We start from the raw sequence: 18,661 nt of genomic DNA on the forward strand, positions 1-18,661 counted from the left end.
CGTATTCCTTACTTCATTAATGACTCTCTAATTAGCAAAAACTTATCCGTATCTGTGGCTGGAGGGTTAGCAGTCAGTGACAGCAATACAGGTGTGAAATAACCCAATTACGATATCAGATGATGTTAATGATTTCACACAAAGAAGTAAGGTCCCATGAAATATCCTCTCAGTTCCTATTACTACCCACTGACGATCACAGGTTTAGATCATGAAAAGATTATTATACTTATCTTCTCATTAGAAGCTAATTTCACTTCTTCCTCTTGCCAAACTAATTATAAGGATTTTTTTTCAGGCTGAAATAAATTAATAGAGCATTTGGACCCCACTCATTTTACTCATGATAAAATAATTAATAAGCACTTATACATAAAACTCAAAATAGTTGTGTTAACTAATTAGGAACACTAAGGACAATAAAATCTGGAATACACTAGAAGTAATAAAACTCCTTGTAGTGGGTGCTAATCATCAGATTTCCCCAGCTTGCAGTTGCATTATGACAAAATAGGAGAAATGAAAGCAAAACAGAGCTATTATAAAAAGAATTCCTTTTCAAAATCTCAGTATCTGCTCCTCCAACTGGAAAATGTCATTTTTTGCAGTAATAAAGCTAAGTGTTTCCTCAGCCCCCACACTTCAGATTTGAGCGTATCGTTCTTCTCTGTCAGAACTGCACATCTTGTGTTTTCTTGCTCCTTTTCTGCCTCGGTCTCTATGGTAAAAATAACAGCAGTAACAGTGCACCCCTGAAATTAGTACTGAAAGCAGAGTTTTGCCTGAGTTATTAATGATTTAGAGGCACTGATTAGTGAGCTGATGAATTTCACTGATAATATTACATTGGTTCATTAGAAAAATAAATGGAGAGTATTTTAAAACTCCACAGATATGGTGTAAAAGCAGGAAGACAAAACCTACCTCCTTTTTATAGCTCTACCAAGACTATTCCTGTTATACCACATCCACACGCAGTGTCCGTGCCACTGTGCAGACTGGTAAATGCATGGTGCTTAGGAGAGCAGGTCTGGTGACAGAATAGCCTTTAGAGCATGAGACTATCTTGCCACCAACCAAAACAGTCTATATGTACCTAAACCAATCCTACATAGTGTCTAAAGTGTCCCTTTTGGTAAAACTTTAAGTTCTTGTGCCTCTCTTTATACTCAAGAAGAAGTTGGATTAATCTGTGCCTGAGAGCAGCAACTGATATTGTGATCTCATAAAGTAAAAAGCAATAACAAAGGAAGTGTGATAAACAAGGCATCTATGGAATATGGAAGAAAGTAAAGAAAACAGACATTTCAGCTTAGACAGACCAAGTGCCTCAGCACAGCACAACTGAAGGTACCAAAACTCAACTGGAAAGCAAAACTGATACCTGACAGCTAGCGGCTACAATGCAACGATGGGTAAACATGCCCAAAGTAAATAGGCTGTATTAAAAATTCAGGATTTTTGGATTAAAAAAATACCTATTTGCAAATTATAACTACTAGTTCAACCATGTCCAGAAATTACAATGCCTTTCTGCAGCTTATACCTGCTGAACACTACACAAATGGTCAAGTACCATGAAAAATCCTTCTCCTACCACCCCGCAAGCAGATTTTCCCAAAGTTGTGAATACTCCATCCCTGGCAGTGTTCAAAGCCAGTTTGGATGGAGTCTTGGGTGAGATGGTCTAGTGTGAAGCATCCCTGCCCATGGCAGGGGGGTTGGAACTACAGAGTCTTAAGGTCTTTTCCAACCCTACCTGTTCTATGATTCTGATTCACTACGCAAAGTGACTGATTTCTGGTGTCTCAAAGAGAAACACAGATTATGTGAACTCTCAATGCAAATATGTGGTCTCAAAGGAATTAAAATATATAAACACACATTTTCAAATTAAAGGCTGCAAACTGATGTATCAGTTACATTTTCTGGGTTACAATAGAGTCTATAAGCATAGCAGGCTGTTTTTAACTTGCAGGAGCAAATTTTGATTTACACAAACATCAGTACCTCAATATAAACTTATTTAACTGGTTTCATTACTCTATTGAAATCAAACCTTATGTAAGTCTCTTTAAACATAATTTGTCCAGAGGGTACTAGATTCATCATCTCTCTGGATTTTAACTAACACAAAATGTTCCATAGAGGGTTGGTTTGGTTTTGGGGGATTTGCTTTCCAAAGCGCACCATCCACATTCATGTATTTTCAGTTACTGTTTAAAGAAAAGTCATGATCACAACTCTGAATCTGAATTCCCCCAAACCAGCCAAACAATCCCCAAAACCCACTATCTGCCTTGAAATCATAGGCACTGTTTTCATTGGAAAATATTGCTGGATAGCTTTCTTTTTAATCTATCTTTACAAAGCTCTCTGAAGATCAAAGAGGTCTCACTTAGACAGATGCATTTTCATGCCAATGGCTAGCTGAAAGAATAGCCTTCAAGGAAACTGCTCAGTGAATCCCTAAGTAATCAGGCAGCAGAACAGAGCATAAAAAACCTTCAAAAAGGTCAATGGATATGGGAAAAAACCAAAAACAACCTTAACTTTAAAGGGGTTTTGATTTGGGTTTTGTTTGTTTAGCTCCACTACCCTGCAGTTAACTGCTAGCTGTGGAATTCAGCCACATTTGGCAGCAATTCCTCTAAAATAAAGAGATGTGTTAATGAAAGTAGCAACTGCTGAGAAAGAACAAGAAAGACGTAAAATTCAAATCACTGCACTGTTTCTGCTCAAGATAAAATGCCTTTTGTTTCTTCTTTCTAGCACTACTGCTTAAGCAAATATTTAAAGAACAACAGCAAAAATCCCTCAGGATATTAAGAAATCAACTGAGCAGATGATTAACCTCAGTATGCATTTAATATAAACAATTACAAAAAAATACAGTGCTTCGTAAGTATCAATTGTCTTTTTGTAGTATAATGAGAATCTAACAAACTAATTCTAATCACATATCTACTAGTACAGTCTGATCAGATCTTATTCTTCACTGTCTCATAAGTACTGCACTATCATTAATCCTTGGGAGGCTCACATGTGGTGTTTATCTACATGATTTCTGGGGGAGCATTTATACAACACTTGTGTCTTCATTTTCTATATATCTGAAACTTATCAAGCCGATGGCAAATGCAGTGCATTAATGGCCTGGTCACACACAGTAATTCTGAATCAATTCTGCATGTGCTATGAAGTTGAAGCGAACATGGACAACTGCCAAAACCTTTCTCTACAAAAACATCATTTCCAAATGGAATTAGAGAACTGTTGCAGTACAACTGAGCATATAGAATGAGCCCATGCCCTTCATATGGGGCCAACAAAACAAATGACATTGAGATCATCTTAAGCTTATTAGCTTTCACTTCATTGCATATATTATACCTTTATTCCTTAACTGAAATAATTTGGAAGTTTTCATTTCTTTCATTAAGTTCTTTTTCCCAAAGTGAGTTCACAAAACATGCATGCCTCTGATCAGCTCTAAAGCTCTGTTGTGATGAAAGGTGACCTTAAACCTTCAACATCAGCACAACAAGCACTGCAGTCATATCAGCACAGGTTACAAGAGCACTCCCAGCTTTCTCCCTCCATTGTCCCTTTCTCCATTCAGATGTATTGTGAAGGGTACGACAGCAAGTTTTTCACTGACACACCAGAATTACTTTTAAAACACCCCAGTAATACCTGCATTATGAGCAGGACTACTTTTTCTAGCATCATTTAAACTGACGAATGGGAGGAGACAGCTCTGCAGGATCCCTGACAGATCTCCTTGAAACTCTGTACGACAGGTTTTGAATGAAGACAAAGTGAAGTGCTGACTAAAAGTGCTTGGGAGTTTTAAGCTGGTTTTTATATAGGCCAAAAGGTACTTGATGAGGTTACAGCTCTTCACATCAACCCTAAATTTTAAATAATACTCTATTACAACAGATTTAAAGAAAACTTTCTAAGCTTTCCTCAAGAACTTTGAACAATGGTTCTTTGCCCCCCCCTTCACTGCACATACAAGCTTTCAAGATGAACAAAGCATGAAGATAATACTCTTGATGCATCTGAACCATGTAAACAGTTTACAAGGTTTCAGTAAACTCCAGGCTTCAGATAAGACACAAGCCTTGACTGTCACAGTAGAACTGAGCCACACTTATGTCTGGGAAGTTAACCAGAGGGCCAAGTCTCCTTTCCCGCTATCCTATTCAACAAGCATTGTCCAGGGACCACAGCCTGGAAGGAAGGTGTCACAGGTTGGCTCATATCCTCACTGCATCGACAACACATTTCTTGAGGAGAAGGATTATGTTACTAGGCTCTGAATGTCCCTGGGCATACTGCAGATGCTTGGAAATACAATTTTCTGTGTATTTGTCTAGTCCAAGTGTGTGAAACAGTTTGTGCCTGAAGTTTGAAATAAGGCCATGATGTGAGCGGGTTTTGCCTGCTGTATGTATCACACGTCTGTTGGGTTAGTGATTCAGGGCAAACTAAGTCTTGCACAAAGGACATGAGGAGGAAAAGATTTAAACCAAATCCTTATTTGTAAGTATTCTTAGGGAAATCCAAGAAACTGTGTATGATGATGGAGAATTAATTACAGAACTATTTATAACACATCACTTGCATCATAGATGCACTCTTATACATTTCCAAATAGACCCAAAGTAAACATCATGTTCCACAGTTAATTTTAGTGGCAAGATTAGCTTCATGACTGGAATAGCACTCAATTTCAAGTATGATCCACAAAGTATAAACTCCATAGTTCTTAAGAAGACAGAAAAACCTAAGTACGACTCAGTGAGTGTTGAAATGAAATCTCTCTATGTATCCAGCATTCAGTACTTCTCTTCTAAAATATTCCTTATATCCAAGATAAGAAACAAGAAAATATTCATTGCCTTCAGAGGTACTTCACTGAATTTGCACTACAGCACTGGGAAACCAGCTGGGCTTCTCCATTTGAAAGGTTCTTATCAAGACTAACTGATGTTTTGAGCAAAAAGAACCTGTACCATATGCATGATTGACTTTGTTGTTCCTTTTTTAATATCATACATTAACACCAGCTCTGCAAGACAGTTTGCAACCTTGTTCATATGCCAGCAAAGTAAAAAAGAAATTAAAGCAGATGCTTAATGAGTGTTCTCAAGTTCAGCAAGGACATCATTGATATTTATTATACCTTCCAAATCCTGTTCTCGAGCTGTACTGCCTCAGGGGGTGTAGCACTTGTTCTTTGACAGACTGGATGCTGGGAGCTTCAGAGGAGTAACAGGGAAGAAAGTTGCCCTGGACTAGCCTGAAGTTCGAAGAAAAGAACACGGCACTGAGCAGAATATTTGAGATTCTCTCTTCTGTCTGCTTCTGGAGAGTGCTAGCTTCAAATAATAAAATATACACATACACCTCTCCCTTCTCCAGGGTTCTGATTGTGTGTTCACTGTAGGCCATCCCTTTTCCAAGTCACAGTGCCTTCTACTAACTGCATGCCCCAGGCCCTGTGTTATATCTGTCCTCCTTCCATGCTTCACAATCCAGTCATTAATCCCCAACAAAACTTTTTCAGAGCCCAGTATGAACCAGTCAAAGTCACAGAGCTTCTTCTTCCCCAAAACGGAATGTGTTTACCCATTACATCACATTTCAACTAAGAATTCAGTTTGCAAGAGGGAGACAGCAAGTGTGAGATAACAAGAGGACACTAGAGAATAATCATGGAAGAGTATATGAAAGCACATAAGAAATCTCAGGGGACAAGAAGTTGCAGCTAGGTTAGAAGAAACTAGATGGAACTTTCTCATTAAATAACTGATACAGGACAGCTGATCTTTTGGGGGTTTCAGAGCATCTTAACCAGGATCAGCCAAATGAGTACAGAAAGGGGGATGGGGAAAAAAAAAAAGGGGGGGGGGGGGGGAGTAGTAACAAAATTCCCAAATGAAGAAAACAACAATCAAGAAAGCAAAAAAAGCATAAGAGAGAAGTGTGCCAGTCCTTCCAGCTTTATCTGCTCCTTCTAAATGCTAATTCTAAGTCTTGAAGGAAAAGATGTCACATGCTAGAGCTTGGACTTGAGCCCTTCCTGGGGTGGGAGAGAGGGGAGGGTGCTGAGGCGCTGGCACAGGGTGCCCAGAGAAGCTGTGGCTGCCCCATCCCTGGCAGTATTCAAGGTCAAGTTGGACAGAGTTTGGAGCAACTTGGTTTAGTGGAAGATGTCCTTGGCTGTGGCAGGAGGTTGGAACTAGATGCACTTAAAGGTCCCTTCCAATCCAAATCACTTCGATATTCTACGATTCTATAAGCTTTCACTATCTTTTTTCAACATACAAATTCATAATCTCCTTCTGATAACACATCCCACCACTCACCTTCCTTAGTGTAATACAAGGACTTGAATTATTATCTCTTAGGAACAGAGCTTGATTCAACTTCTAGTACTGGGTGCTTGTGGCAAGTGCTAAGGCCACTGTCAACTGCCTGACAACTGGCTGTAGCCCTGACTGCTGGTACAGCAGAGACAGGACCAGATATAAAAAGCCTTCAAAGGAGCACAGAAAAATACTCTTGAGAAAGTGGGATGACAGTCACTGCTGGTGACTGAACTCGAAGCTGATGACTCACACTTTTCCCCCTTAGGTTAACTTGTTTTATTTGTGTAGAAAAAAATCAAAAACTGTATTTTGCCAAACTACTTTGATTATTGTGATCCCATTACTGCTGAGTCAGTTGCCAGCTCAGAATCCTTCGCAGATAAGCACAAATAAATAAATCAGGAATACATAAAGTAAATCAAAGCAAGGAAGCATAAAATAACATGTGAGTGGAATTGACTGTTCTCCCCTAGGAAAACTCTCTGCTGTGGTTTTAAGCAGGCTACAAAATAAAGGAACCTGGGAGTTTTTCCATGATGTTTTGTTTTAAAATGGTTCCAACAATGTAAAATATGATTAATCTGAGTTTTTGAAACCTCAAAGCAACATGGGTAAGCTTGTTTGTAAGTGCTATAACAAATCTGACAGGAGTTTGACATTCCAGTTATTTCAAGTTTTAATCAAACCATCTTAATATTTTAAGAGTTCAGCTGCAATGTCATCTTGTCATATCAACATGCATTTCAGACTGTAGATAAGTAAAAATTATTCAGCCTTTGGTTCATACACAGCTTGCTTGATTAAACCTCTTTGTGAAACTTACCCATCTTTTGCTCCATCTCCAGTGCGCATTCCTTTAGTATGCACAGCAAACTATCAGGGAGCTTAGGGAAAAAAGAACAAGACAAAGGAAAAGAAAACCCCAGCACACAAAAGCAAAACCCTAAACCCAGGAGCAACTGCAAACCCTTATCCTGCAATGTTCTTAAACCACCACGCAAACAGGAACCCCAAAGAGGATACGGCAGTTTTCAGTCTTTGTGTAGGCAATACTTCATTGCATCCAGAAAAAGGCAAGAGAAAAGCGCATGCTAAGCATCAAATTGTGTCATTTCTGACAGGAACAAAACCAGCTAAGAAATACTGGCCCAATAAATGTCAGATATTTATTTTAGGAAAATAGGAAGTTTAAAAACTGGTATTTCAATTGGGAATTTTAATCTGTTATTGTGTGCGTGTCAGTGAGTGCACGCAAACATTAATTTATGCCACTTCACAGATACAAAAGAAACTATTAAGACTTCATATTTCCCTGAGAAAGAAGCACAAAAAAACAACACAAGACAGTTCAGTGAAATTAAGCTCCATAAATACATTTTTATGAGGTTTTTTGACAGGCCTTAAGGCAATGGGGTCACAAGAGCCCCATGAAATCGTCAGCTAATTCATTTGCACCAACTTGGATCCCTCCAGCTCATTTAAAGTTAACATTTGTTAACTTCAGAATCTATAAAAAGCAAAACCTGTGGAGAACACACCACTGTCATAACAGGTTAGACCAAAGGCCAGGCTACTTTAAGACCATGCCTGGCTGTGACACTCTTGAGCAGCGACTACAGCTCCCAGGTCCCATAAACATCTCTGTGCCTTGCTGCTGTTACCACCACTATGATTTTATCTTTAACAACTTATTTACTCTTCATACCATCACTACTGCGTACGCAAGATAAATAGAAGTAGGACTAAAGGATGAAGATATTCCTTTTTCACTTCCCTTTCACCTTCAGCTGAAAACTGCATGTCACTGCTACCTCCAACATCACCAAGTCTTCTCATAATTCATAAAGATACTAAATAATGGCCTGAGTCACCCAGGTAAAGGGTGTATTTCTAGTATTCATACACATTCATAAAGGGTGAGACTCAATAAGAGAATAAACCCATATGTACCATACTGCATAAAATACTTAGACCTAGAACTTATCACACTTTCATTATTAGGTATTGATTGAGGTTTTCATAAATGGATCAGAAACAGAAAGAAAACACATCCTTATTTATTCAATAGCCATTTTGGTTAAGAAAATGAATTCAGATCATAATTATATACTACCTTGTCTGAGCTGCACGATGAGACACACATTTCAAACTCACTTGAAATTTTCCTTCAAACATCAAGTAGCTAAGAAATTCCTTTGTCAGGAATCAAAGGCTTCCCATAGATCAATGAACACAGCACCAAGCTTTTGATTTAGAGATATTTACCAGCTTGTTAACAAAGGGAAACAATACAAAGCCCTGATCATCAGTATAAGACAAAACACCCAAAGCCAACTTGCTCAGCATAGAAATCATGCAAGTTTCATAATGCAAAAGCTTCTCAGCAAAAAAAAAAAGCCTGACACACAATTTCCCTCAACACCAATAAAACTAACAATAATCTAAAGGCCCTAACATCCAGGATCAGTTTTGTCACTCTCCTTGTAAACTGGAATTGTGATATTTCCATCCCACTTCCTGGGAAAACAGAGCAAGATCTTATAATCTATCAAAAAACAACCCAAGACACACATTTCTGTTTTGAACAAAACCGAATCCCAACAGCTGTAGGACTTGTGCATCCCACTGGGGCAATTTAGTGGACTAAATATATCACATTGATACATGTGATATACACATGATCTCTCTGATACGTACCTATTTTGTTTATAGAAATCCAAGAATACTCCCCTCCCTTCCCTTCTTACTGCATGTTATGAAGTGGTGGGTAGACCCCAGACAGCAGCTACGCACCCACACAGCCACTTGCTCACTCCCCCCACAACAGGATGAAGGCCAGAATTAATAAAAAGTGAGAAAACTCATCAGTGAAGACAAGGACAGTTAATAACTGCCGGAAATGGGGAGAGAGAACAAGTAAGTGATGCAAAGACAACCGCTCACTAGCTCCCCCAAGCAGGCTGATGCCCCCCACTACACTGGAAAACAAAACCCCCACATTGTTTACATTTGGGGAGTTGGAGGACGTGTTATTGCTGAGCATTATGTTTTATGGGACGGAGTGTCCCTCCGGCCAAGCTGGTCAGTTATCCTGGTTGCAGCCCCAACCTCCAGAGAAAGGGACAGCATATACACTGGGCAAGCGCTGCTCAGCAACAGCCAAAATGCTGGTGGGTTATCAATACTATCTGAGTCACAACTTCACAACACAGCACCATATGGGCTACTACAAAGAAAGTTAACTCCATCCCACCACCCAAAAGGATGGGGCATAAGTTATTAATATATAATACCGAAGTTAAGAATAGATCTGTTTAAAATTCTCCTTCCATCTGCCTTCCCTATAAAAATGTCAGCACTTGATGTGAATTCCACTTGTCATAGCCAAATTTCATGAGAATTCCTTAAATCTGACAAGTCTTATTTTTAAGTAAAATCTTCTATAATTTCACTGAAAACCTCCAAAGCTAAAAATGCTTTTAAAAAATCAGGATTTCTTTCTGTTATCCCTCTTGTTTTACTCTTCCCAGCAATACAAATACTAACTTATTACAAATACTAACTTATTTCTGCATCCCAAAGAACAGCAGTGAAATTCTCCCTCATCCCCAGAGTCACCACAAATCTAACATTCATGCAGAAGAAATGTGGACCCAAATGTATTGAGTCAGGTACATCGTATCCACATGAAGCCATTAAAAAACATTTACTGTATTTATTTCTGCAAGTAGGCTGAATGCCAACACATTTTACAACTTTATGCTCCTATATGCAGGAAATATATGTAAATAGAGTATCCACTGTGAAATACTCATTTTCTGCACTTCTCATCTTCTTCTTGGTTGGGGGAAGAGAGAGGAACCGAAGATTCAATCACAGGTTTGAGAGAGAAATATTACGTACTGCGGATTATCTTGAGGAATTAAAATGTCCCTTGGTTATCATATTCCAAAGCAAAACCTATTACACTTATTCTGCATATATTATGGAAGTCTTAAATCCCATCAGACATAAATTCAATTAAGCACATCCTTAGAAGATGGTTATACAGGTAAAGGAACAATTCATAAGGATGTTTAAAACTTCATTAAGGGACACAGGTAAATTGTATTAAGATTTATTTAACTGACTCAGCATTAAAGCAATTCAAATACACTGCTAACTGGAATCATATTAACTGACTAACCAGTGCTTTCAGAAAAGACCAAAGAAAATATTGGGAAGCACCCAGTTTTTACAATTCCTTTGGAATTTTCTTACACAGAATCTATAAGCAGACTGAAGGACAAGGCTGTAACCAAGTTATAAAACTGCAGCAAGTCTAATGCCATGACACAGGCAGGAACAATCAGCATGGGCAGGGAATTCTGTGAGGGATGTGAAGGACAGGCAGTCAGATACAGACAGCAAGATCCCAAAATAAGGATGAAAATCTGAATAAGTCTACTGAAATTACATGCATGCAAGTGAGACAGACAGGGTTACTAAGATGAATTTTGTGTTATTAGGTGAAGGCAAATAAAATGGGAGTACATCACATTACCTCTAGGAATTCCAGAGACGATGACAGAAGTGCTTAGGTCACAGCTACACACCATATGTCTACTGTCTAAAGCACAAAGTCAAGCAGATAAACAAGACAACAACAACAGAAGAACAAAACCCAAACCCCTCTTTGCTCAGAGAAAAACATGTTTTACAACATAATCCTGTCAAGTAAAAGCATTATACAAAAGTGCCTTCAAAAAAGAACTGGTGATTTCTTGCTAATACTGAAGAAAAATCAAGCTCTTGATTCTTCCCTGCCTGTTTCAAAAAAGCCAAAATGGCATAGTAAAAATATATATGTAATTTAAATAATTGCATGGATATAGTGGGTTTGGAAAATAGTAATATTAAACTTATTTCCACAATTATAACCAAAAATTATCTTTAATCTGTATGTAGGAGTATAAGTACCTTAATCAACCTAAGTACCTTAATCCATAAAGCCAGTCATTTACAGAACAATTTCATCAGAGGCTGGCTAGTTTGACAACACTATTGGGCCTTATCATTAAGTGCTGTAATGCTTCAAACATGGTCACTGCTATATGTTAAAACATTTATGAATACACTTTGCTGGCATCCAAATGAGGATACTTAATTTTTAAGGACATTTCATTGGAGATCTTAAATCAGAAGTACTGTTCGGGTGATAGTTTCTTTCTTTTCCTCTACCCACTCATTATGGAAGAGTATCTTTTATCAGTACACAATGCATCAATAATTCTTTTTACCAGCTCTCAGAAGTACCATATACTTGGTTTGTAGTTAAATGGGACTGAGCAAATATGCTAGAAAAGACTTATGAGAAAATTAATGTAATGATTAAGGTAAATTTGTAACCATTTTTATTGCCTGCAAAAAATATATATATTCATAGTATTAGTAACAAAACATACTAAATCATTTTCCTAAGCTACTTAGCAGCCAGAACAAAAAACATGCTTTATAAAGTCCTATAGTTACTTTGCATATTCTGAGTTCGAATCCCAGGAACAGTTTAGATATATACATTCACAACACCTCAAAATATGTATCTGTTCTTTATGATGTGTATAATTTCAACCCCTTGCCAAGTAACAGAACATCCTTTCCAGATTAGAAAAGTGAACGTGGAAGACAAAAGTACTGCTCTTTATCTTGAGGTTCTGTACCTGCTCTCAGCAGAGCAGCATCACTGCCTTGTGCTCTTCTGTGAGATTATTTGTATCCCCTATAATGTACTGATTACAGAAACCGGGCACAAACTACATGAACATTTGTAAGGATATATGCTTAATCTGAATTTTCATTCAAATTAGTTTTGCTGTCAAAAAAAAGAGTTCCATTGGCTTTGACCTTACAAAGTGGTTAATACACTATTTTCTGAAGAGTTTTTTTTTCTGTTTTAGCTATTTATTTTTGCCATTCCTCAATGTAAAGTGAGTTTATTCTGAGAAATAACAATTTTCTTCTCAGTTCAAAGCCAATATATGGCTTATCTGTAACCTGTTATATAGTAAATAAAATTTTTGTTGACGAAAACTGTACCACAGATCTCTTCCTCTTTCAAACCAACACTTTTACACTTGTTCACTCTAAAACAAATTCTGTTTAAAACAAACTAACCAGAACAATAGCAAAGTTCGCAGATATAAAGTTTAAAGCAAAAAGTTACTTTCAGTTGTCTTATATTTACAAATATTGTTTTGAAACAAAACCAGAACAGTATCTCCAGCACTGATGCTTCCTTTCCTTAGAAGCTAAAACAAAGTCAAGTTTTTAATTTAGCTCTTGAACAATCACACCAATAATGATAACAGATGCACCCTTTATCAAGGCTGAAAAGACATCCTGCTGTGCCTATTCATCAAGAACATGAGGCTGTTACAACAGAGATAGTTTAAAACTCTTTAGTCTTGATTATGCGAGTGGAAAGTAAGAAATGTCTCATCTTTCCATACAGCTGGAGCCCCTTTTGCTGGCTTTCATTCCTTTTAGGGAGAAGTAACAAGTATAAAGCAAGACTAGTAGTTAGAGCATAGCCAGAAGGTCAAGCAATGTGATTACTGCTCTCCAGTCAACACCTGGGAGACACATCTGGAGCACTTCATCCAGCCTCCCATTCCCTTGAATATGAAAGACATTGATGAAATCAAGCTCATCAAATGGCAGGGCACCACAACAGTGGGGAACTGGAGAAAGCACTGTATGGGAAGAGGCTGAGAAAGATGAATTTGTTGTACAGACTGAAGAGACCATTCAGATGGCAGGTGATTGCTTTCCTCAACTACCCAACAGTAACTGTTTTGCTGTTGCAAATGTTTTAGACTGCACTTAGGAGGACTAAGCTGCAACACTTGCAGAATTCCTGGAAAAGTCAGATCTGCTGACACAGGGAAATGAGAAAGAGTATACATTATTGACTTCAGTATCATAAAGCAGCTAGGCTTAGTCTTTGGAATGGTCCCTCCCAGAACACCAGCTAAATCAATGCTTAGGAATTTACATCGTCTAACAGGGATGAAACGCAGGCACAAACATTCTGTGTGTGCTTTCAGCAGCCACAAAGGTTAATAAACTAGCTCTTCAATGGGATCATTAATAAACAGGGCTTTCCCTCAGTACAGAAGAAGGTTCTCCAGTTCCTGCCTAAAATTTCATTTGATAGCTATCTTTATGAAAAGAAAAGCTAACAATTCCATTTCAGCAACAATAGATGTATTTGCCACCAAAAGAAATAAGAAAGAAGCTGTGGAAGACTAAATGTATTCAAAACCCAAACATAATTTTGCCCAGGCTTTTCGGCTCCATTTAATAAGTATGATGGGAAGAAGCAGAACTCTTATTAATAGCACAGAAAGCAGAAGGTCCCTTGAAAAACTACTGCTGGCTGGAGTTAATGACTGCAAATGGAACGTGTCCGGTTGTTTATTGATTATACCATCGTATTTAAGAATACCCTTACATATAAAGCAGCAGTCTGGGAAAGTGATATTGATTTTAGCTTGATAATTACAACCCAAATAGTTCTTTTCTAATACAAAGCTTTATTCAATAAAATATTTACAATCAAGTTCTTTGGGCCATGCAGTACAAATAATTACCACCCATGATCCCTTACAGCTGCAAAAAACGTAGATATTACCAAAATACTAGTCACTGTCTTCACCATGGCAGAGCACAACCACATATTCCAGGCTTCCTATTGACACTCAGTAAATAATCAGCCTCAATTGTGAGAGACACTTACAAATTCCTTTGAGATTAAAAGGTACTATCAACATATTAAATATTTACTATTTTTAATTGCCACTAGCCTACACTACACTGCCTTAAATACTATTGCATTCAGTACAGGGGCTAGGTATATAAAACCTAGACAGATATAAACACAGGTAAACAAACAGTTGATTTATTCCTATTACAAAGTACTTTTTCTGAGAGAACAGTTGGTACTCTAATTAGAATGCACTAAAAAAGAATGATTGATAATTCACCTAAATGCTACCTTTTCCTTATCATCATCTGCGTTATGATTAGCTGTAATTAGAGATGACTTTCCATCAATTTAAATAAATCTGCAGCCACTTAATGAAAAATAGTCTGAGAATGTTTCTGTCTCCATTTCTCAGCAGGAGGGTCAGGAGGCCATTAGAATACTAAATCAGAATGGCCATAATACAGCATTCAGGATAAGGAAGGATATTTTATTTTTATCTAGCACACTGACAATGAAATGAAAATACACTCAGTATATTAATTCTCATTCAAAATTGAAAGTAAGTTTAAAATAACATATTCTAAGATAAGCTGCTCCAGTATAGGATGGATGTCCAGGTCCAAATAATCATTTCTTAGATACTGGCTGTCAGGGTTCAGACAAGGTCAGTTACCATGAATCTTTCTGGCAATAAAATAACACTTTTTTCACTCAATATATTAAATATTAGTACTCTTTATACAATATAATTAATGTACAATGCCTTGTAAAAACATAAATTGCTGACACATTTGCTCCAAAATATATACATTGTCTTCAGAAGCTAAAATTGCTCCCTGCCTTTAAATCACTTTTCTCCTTTACTTGGGAATGTAATGCTGCAGAAATAAAGCAAGCAAAAATAGCCATGAGAGCATTGGTACCATGCTGGTCTGCTCCACTACAGTAGAGAACAATCCAGCTCCATCTCTGAAACCACACATTGGAATCAAACATTCTCCTGAGCATCCCATCAACGGGACCTTTGTCACCCCTCAAAAGTGTATTCTATACACTGTTAAAACTGAAACTTTAAATCTTTTTTAAAAGGCAATACAATGAAGTCTGTCACTTGCCATCACCATAGGAGTAATTTAACTTTTACCAGAACACTGTTGGCACCCTGAGTTCTACCTGCAGGAAAAATAAATACATTTTGTGACAGAAACTAATATTTCTAAGTCAAAACCATTTTTCTAAGGTAGTTGCATGAAATATCAGTATGTTTTTATAATATACATTATTTGTTAAGGATCAAATTGGAATGGCATATGAGATTTCTTACATCTTTTAAATTTGTTCAGTCTATTGACTATTTCCCTGATTTATGTACTCAGCTGAAATGCTGGTGATGGCTACATAGAGATCTTCAACTGTGATACAAGAAAATCTCTTCACTCTAATGGTTCTACTTTATATTCTCTTTAAATCATAGAATGGTTAGGGTTGGAAAGGACCTTAAGATCACCTATGTCCAACCCCTTGCCATGGGCAGGGACGCCTCACACTATACCATGTTGCCGAAGGCTCTGTCCAGCCTGGCCCCTGACCCCAGGAATGGGGCATTTACCACATTTTTTGGGTAACCCGTTCCAGTGCCTCAGCACCCTCACAGTAAAGAACTTCTTCCTTATATCTAACTTGAACTTCCCCTGTTCACGTTCAAATCTATTACCCCTTGTCTTATCACTACAGCTCCTGATGAAGAGTCCCTCTCAGGCATCCTTGTAGGTCCCCTTCAGATACTGAAAGCTTCTCCAAGGTCTCCACGCTGAACAGCCTCAACTTTTTACGGGTAGAAATGGGAAACTATGCATGTACAAATTAGAAAAGCTCATCAGATATTTTGTAGATAACTGGCACAACAGCATTCATTTTATTTCATAAATGCTAAAAAAAGTCCTTCAAGAAGAGGTCTGAATGTTATTTTTATGCTACCAATAGAGTCAAAAGCTACCTGGAGAAGCATTTACCTTTCCAAGGTCTTTATAAGTTCTAATATGTTACAGTACTTATAAAATCACTAAGGCTCTTCCATTTAGCTATGCTTTAGGACTTGAATTAGTACTTTTTAAAATCACACAACAAATTTCATTCAAAGCAATAGTACATTAGTTCTAGTTGCAGTGGTACTTGTTAAATGCACAGTTAACGAGAAACAAACCAGAATCTGTAACCTGTATGTAGGTTATTTCACTGTTGTCATATCCAGGTTTTTAATATATTTGTGCCCAAGCTCAAGAAACCATATCAAAATACACCTCCAAATACTGATGTCTTTTGATCATCTGAGAGTGATCATCTTGAAGTGAAGTATGTACAGGAGATGAGGAAATGCACAAGTGGCATGTCTGTGATTTCAGTTCAGCACTTCAGTCAAGGTGAATTCTCAGTGTGTAGCATCTTTAAAAATCCAGTCACTTACTCAGGCAACTGTATCTCGGTGTTAAATTTAGACAGGCATATATTTATATGAACATTATAATTTATCTCCACAATGCTTCTAAGATGCTGCACACTCTAGATTTTTTAAGTGCTACTCTTGTTATACCTGTTATAACAGCCCTGTATTGTAGACAAAAAAAGAACTGTTGTATTTTGTGTTACCATGTGTTCACAAATTATTCCAGAAGACAGTACCCCTCTAAGATGCCACATCAACCAAGTTCTCATTTCTTAAAATGATTACTCTTTATTAAACGACAGGAAAAAAAAGGGGGTGGGGGAAATAAAGAGTAATTTTAAAAGCTGCAGAATATACTATTGGATCAGCAATTAAAAACAAGCCCAAAAGACATACAGATTCTTATCACAGCTTCAAGCAGAGGCCAAAAGGCAGAACATCTCTCTCTTGCTTTTCAGCTTTTAATGGAGGATTTAATACATATTTTCAAAACAACTGTTAGGTTTCTCTTATAAGACAGACACAGAAGCAAGCTCATGTGATGCAAAGTTACTTAAAGACCAGTACCAGGTCCCCTGAGAAAACTTGTGAAGGCATCAGTTTATGGCAAGGAAGAAGGCAAATCAGCTTCCAACCTCTTTGCTGATGCACCAGCAGTACAGGTAAGTCTCATTTAATCAGCTGTTTTGTACAGGAGGTTTCAGGTACTACAGCAGTATACAATAAAGAAAAGTTGAGTACGTATGGAGCAGTTTCAGAATAGCCTTTACGGTACTGGGCCAAGAGATATAAAAAGACCCGATTAGCATCTGTAATCACGCTTTCAATATAACAGCCAAACACACAGGCAATCTCTCTACTCTCTTGGTAGCAATTTGGTATCACCTTTGCAACAGCAGTGCAGCTTTGAAACAGCACTTAAAACTTCACTGCTTCCTTGCTAATGCTTATGTCAAGCCATAAAGGTGTAAGTAAGTTCAGACAGAGAAGGGAAAATTCTCTTTGTGAAGAACACAAGCAGAGAGCTGCTTCCACAGCTGCTTTTTGGCCTCAAGTCCTTGGAAATGTCTAAAAACTTCTGCCTCAGGTATTTTACTCCTGCTGGGGGGTCAAATGACTCTTTTCTAACTGGTTCTTAGGCAACCAGCAGGAATCCTCACAAGGTTGCTGCATGTTCTTGTATTATACAAAAGATATCCAGATCAAAGTTCAGAGGTTATTACTTCCAACTGAATTCTTTTTCCAGCTCAGTGAATCCAGTTTAGAACAGGACAAAACCAGTGACTTTATAAATAATTTTATTTATCTTTTTATAGTCTGGACTGATCTTGTGGAGGTACATCTGGCATTCTACTAGACAATGCATTTTAACACGCATCTTTTTTTTGCCTCACGTCCCGCAAACAAGATAGCATATTAGAATTACTAGAGAGAATCTCTCTGTATGGACTACAGCAGGTATTCCAGCTATGTTCTGAGCCAGACATAAACCAGTTACAGTCTGGAACTACAAAGGCAGACTATGGCAGTGTGAACTTGTTAGTTTGGGAAGTTAACACACACGTTACATATTAGAAACTACAAAACTCTTAAGGAAAACTGATCTCTAAACCTATATCATTTCAGAGAACCTGATTGAACAAGCTCATTTTCCTTGCTCCTTATCTTGGCTTTAACCATAAAAGAATGTATCTTACTATGGCAAGAACAGCTCTTGCACCTTGAGGCTTCTATAACTGTCCTGTGAATCACCATCATTCTTTAATATGTTCCATCATATATGCCTGAGGCAATACAGAACTAAACACCATTTTAAAAGTGTGAGTTGACCATGTGTATTGCACTCAGTGCCTGCACTAATGTGAACCTTTTACTGAAGAAATCACATGCTGTATAGGATACAAATGATCAGTTTATACAACTGTATTGAGCATCACTATTCTGGTCATAGTAAGGATAGGCAATATTTATTCTGGAAACTTGAAAAAGAAAGCGACAGAGAAGCCTGACTGAGAACAAAGATAACAGCAGTACTATGCTGATCAACCTTCAACTCCCTACAGTCCAGTGAGAAAAAGGTTAATTTTC

The 18,661-nt window shown here is 37.7% G+C and overlaps 1 protein-coding gene across 1 annotated transcript in view; it reads right to left on the minus strand.

Moving 5' to 3' along the window:
- Positions 1-18,661, minus strand: part of SDK1 (sidekick cell adhesion molecule 1) — a 411,616-nt gene that overhangs the window by 335,258 nt on the left and 57,697 nt on the right. The gene's annotated exons all lie outside the window — the stretch shown is intronic.

This window comes from Melopsittacus undulatus, chromosome 8 (genome assembly GCF_012275295.1).
Source record: "Melopsittacus undulatus isolate bMelUnd1 chromosome 8, bMelUnd1.mat.Z, whole genome shotgun sequence".
Classification (NCBI taxonomy): Eukaryota; Metazoa; Chordata; class Aves; order Psittaciformes; family Psittaculidae; genus Melopsittacus; species Melopsittacus undulatus.